This window comes from Lactuca virosa, chromosome 8 (genome assembly GCF_052849685.1).
Source record: "Lactuca virosa cultivar CGN04683 chromosome 8, Lactuca_virosa_CGN04683_v6, whole genome shotgun sequence".
In the NCBI taxonomy this organism is placed as follows: Eukaryota; Viridiplantae; Streptophyta; class Magnoliopsida; order Asterales; family Asteraceae; genus Lactuca; species Lactuca virosa.
In genome coordinates this window covers 324,977,100-324,981,705 of record NC_136433.1, presented here as the reverse complement: position 1 = coordinate 324,981,705, position 4,606 = coordinate 324,977,100, and the positions used below count along the sequence as shown (strand labels likewise).

General features: G+C 36.2%; 1 long non-coding RNA gene across 1 annotated transcript; it reads left to right on the top strand.

Annotated features, from left to right (window-relative positions):
• The first annotated feature begins 3,242 nt into the window (after nucleotides 1–3,242).
• LOC145129188 (uncharacterized) lies at nucleotides 3,243–4,363 on the top strand. Its single transcript, XR_013717356.1, has 2 exons — nucleotides 3,243–3,801; nucleotides 3,894–4,363. It is a non-coding gene; the product is annotated as an uncharacterized LOC145129188 (long non-coding RNA).
• The last annotated feature ends 243 nt before the right edge of the window (nucleotides 4,364–4,606 follow it).

Here is a 4,606-nt window from a genome sequence, read left to right as displayed (position 1 = left end):
TGAGAAGAGTCCATTCATGAGCCCATAGGAGTGTTGTGGAGGTGTGTTTGAAGAAGAAGAAGAAGGTTGTGAGAAGAGCTTGGAGCTTGGAAGCATTTTGGATTTGAGATTCCCTCCTTGTTTGCAACCTCCAGGAGGTATAGAGCTTGCAACTTTATCACTACATCTTGTATATCTAGAGATTTCATTTCATTAAGTTACTTTTTGACCCAAATTGGTGATTCTTAATAATGGCATATTATTGACCTATTAAGTCGTCCTTTCAGACCTTAAGAAGGGTCTTAAGTCAAAAAAATGTGGTCTTGATGGCTAGTTTTGCTCCATGCATTCTTTAGAAGGTCTTAATGCATTAAGATGTTGTACTTTGGGGTAGTGGGCACTTAATGGACATGCAAAGTCATAAAGTTGGAAGCTTTATGACTCATGAGGGTAATTTAGCCTTGGATATGAAAGTTAGATGAGAGAGCTTAAGGCATTAAGCTCTTATTGAAGATTTGGGATGTCTGGGCATATGCCCTGCGTAACTTGGAGTACGCAACGCGTATGTGGTCAACCATCCCGACTGCGGTCAAGACTCGAGTACGCCTTGCGTACCTGCGGAGTACGCCCCGCGTACGAAGCTGAGTTGACTCGGCTGTGTTGACTCTGTTGACTTGCTGACTTTGACCAAGGTTGACCAAGTTTGACTTAAGGGTATTTTGGACTTTGTTTGAGAATTTGGTCATTTGGTTGGATAGGTGACGGTTAGAGCTGAGATTCGGAGTCGGTACCTCATCAGCTATTGCTAATATTGAGAGGTGAGTTTTCCTCACTATACTTACGGGTCGAAGGCACCAAGGCCGACCCATTGGATTGATATCCTGCTATAAATTGATATGTTGAGTATGGGATATATATGTATGATTATATGCTAGTTACTGTTATGCGTAGACTGTTAGATCTATAAGACTACCTGTGATTTATGACTGCATGATTATCTGTCTGTTGATTATGTTTGTTATCTGTTATATGTCGACATATTGTGTTGGGTTGAGACTTTACTGCTTTCTGTGTGGGTCAACAGACCGCGGGTAGTCCAATGACTGAGTAGACCCAAGGGTATTCCAGTCCGATGACTGAGTGGACCCGTTGTATATTGGTATTCCAGTCCGATAACTAAGTGGACCTGTTGTATATTGGCATTATAGTCTGATGACTGATTGGGACAGGAGGGGGTAATCCAGCCCGATGGCTGTGGACCCGTGGGTATTTCAGTCTGATGACTTATTAGACTCACCATGCTTGTTAGTTTATGATATGTGTTATATGCGGTGGTACTTTGGGGGAACTTACTAAGCTTTGGCTTACAGTTTTATTTTATTGTTTCAGGTACTTCTGATGATCGCGGGAAGACGAAGGCGTGACCGTATACATCCTTATTCATGGTATTGATCTTGGGGAACTCTGTATTGAACAATGTTTTGAAAACAAGTCTTGTAACCACTTTTATTAGTAAATGGGTTGATTTGAAAAGTTTAAATTGGTGTGATTTTTGAGATGTTACATATCAATTCTATATGGTAACGAAACAAAACTGGGATTTTATAATGAACTCATAACCGAACTCGTGACACTACACTTTTTGCACCGGCTCCATAATAGAGCATGCTAAAGTCATTCACCTCGTTATAGCACGTGGTAATGTTTACGGAAACTAAACGTCAGCGCCTAAATTCGTCTCGCCAGACGTTAGTTGTAGCTAGCAACTCCAGGCGGGCGGTCGAACCGTATAAGATCAATAATATGACACTTATACCTAACGTTATTCATTCATTGCGGATTAACGATTATAAAATGGAGGATTTCCACTAAGACATTCGGTCTCAGTATCGACAATACCATATCCAGATAGCTTAGGAAATGATCATAGCTCTTATGGCTGTTAAAAACAAACATAGCTCATATAGGAAGTCTTGTGCGTGTTGGATCCTAACAATGTGTCTAGGCATCCTAATCCTAAACTTTTCGATGTAAGACTCTTGAATACTTATAATTCTTTGATGTTTAAGAATGATTTTCATTTAAGTCTTTTAGTATTTGAGATTCGTAAGACTTAAAGGATTTCCAAATTTTTATTGTCTACTATGACGAAATTTTGGCAGCATAACGACTGCTTTTATAACCTTTTTTAGGTTTCAACCAACATGAAACCAAAAATTCTCGTAATATTCGATAAGTTGCATAATTGATATGATATATAATATATTGGGTAACAATTCTTAAAATCCGAGAATCAATTATGTTATCATATATGACGGATTTCATAGTACAGTAAAAAGAATTTATATTTTATAATAATTATAAAAATAAAATATATCGTGTATTTAAAATCATTTTTACATGATGATCGAGAGTATAATAATAATAATTGATTTTTGGTATATTTTCAAATAATTATTATGTAATTGTTGAATCTTCGTTTATCAACCGTTTAAGGTAATGTATATTTCTTTTGTACATAATTATGATGAATATCATATTTTCATGATTTCTCAACATATTTGTGCTTATATACAACAAGGCTTTCAATTTATGATTCGTCAATTATAGTTATATCTTTATAGCAATCTACTTAAAATCTTGTGATTTTTATTAATATTAATTAATATATCACACAAGGTGTAATTACATCATTTATAGCATTCTACTATAAGTTATATGATTTTTTGATGATTCATACAATTTAGATTGCTATTTTATAAACTTTTGACCAATAATAAAGTATCATACTATTTTGTGTATAAAACATGAAAATCATCAAAACTTTAATAGACACTCATGTATTCTCCCCCAAATATTAAAACTGTAAAAGAGGGGTCGTAGAAACTCACCCTTGACGTGTGAGTTCGATTTGTCTGGAGTTGGTTTATTTGTGTGAAGCTTGACATGAGAAACCGCAACTTGACACTCTTGAACTTTGAAACACTTTCGGAACCGTTTTGTATAAATTTAAACAAAAAGGGGCTGCTTTGTAATGATTTAAATCAAACGGAAAACAATTTTGATCTTTAAAAAAAACAAATGAAGGGCTGATTTGATTTATAATATGTAAATAAGGGCTTATTAGTCACATTAGCACCAAAGATGGCTGATTTGGTAACATTGTACAAACAATAGGGCTGTTTTTGATTAAATGTTTGCAAATGAGCTGATTATAATTTAAAACTACAAATGGAGGGGCTGGATTTGCTAAAATCATCAAACAAAAAGGGAAGGAGCCCTCGTCTTCTTCGGACCGAGAAAAGGAACGGACGAACGTAAGCTAGGGAAGAACGAAGGCAGAAATCAAAGGGTTAAGGGCTTTGATTCTCGTCTGATCGGGAAGGAACAACGAAAGAAGAAATCGGGAAGCACCTCCAGTTCTTGACCGATGTGAAGAAGTAGAAGGATGAAAACAACGGTGGTGGAGTGTGGTTCGGTGGTGGCATACCCGTCAAGAGAGGAAGAGCCGTCGAGACCGGTGATCATCTTGGCTTCCTAGACCTTGTCGCCGGAAGGAATCGAGGGAGCAGCTGTGATGGTCGACAATTTCAGGGGGTGTTTGGGTGGTTCGTTTGACAGGTAGCAAGGGAAAAAAATGGGGTTGTTGCTCCTTTGTTCACCGGAAATAGAAACACACCTCCAGTGTGGTCTTGGCAGAAAACGAAGATGAAGAAAGGGGAAAAAGGACAGAAATCGGATCATCAAATTTAGCAGCAAAAAAAAGAGGGTTCAATGGAGGTTTCTTTGGGTCTTGATCTACTCAAAATAAGGACGAGACAGGTAATGTTTTTGTACCTGTTTCTGGTCTTTAATTTCAGTAGCAAAACTAAACTTTGCAAGGGTGATTTTGGTTTGGTAATATTTGACAAAAGGAAGGAGAAAAAAGGTGAATTGAGGGCTGAAACCGAGAGGGCAGCAGCTTTTTCTTACTCTCGGTTTTTGTGAGTTTCAAACGGAGAAAGGGGCTGAAAGATAAGGGAGTTTGAGAGGTTAGAGTGAGGAGGAAGATGAGAATGATTGCTAGCTGTAACTTCATGATCTCAAGCAGATTTTTGGAAGACTTCCGTTTATTTTGGAGTCCTACATGATCTATGGGAGATTGCATAAGTACAAAGATAAATTTCCTTCCAAGACATGGACCATGTGCTTTGCTATACATATGTATTGCTATACATATGTGAGTGTGTGTAAGGTGAGAAGAAATCTAGAGTGAGACAAAGATGAGTAAAAGTTGGATATTAATTTGTATTAGTGTATACTTCTAACAGATTTAATGTATATTTTTAGGTTTAATAATGTTGTATTCATACCCAATATTTATGCATTCCCATATTAAAGTTTACTATATATGTTTATAAGATATATAAAGAATTTGAGATTTGTACATAATAAGTGTACAAATTGTCATATATACTAGTAATTGGTATTTGGGGATAATACATGACATATATATAAATATGTATATATTAGTGTTGTTTATATACTCTTAATTACATAACATATATCCATTGTGTTTAAGACAATTGCCTAATTGTCATATGTAATCTGGATTTTATAAGAACTACGGTAACTACATATTACATTG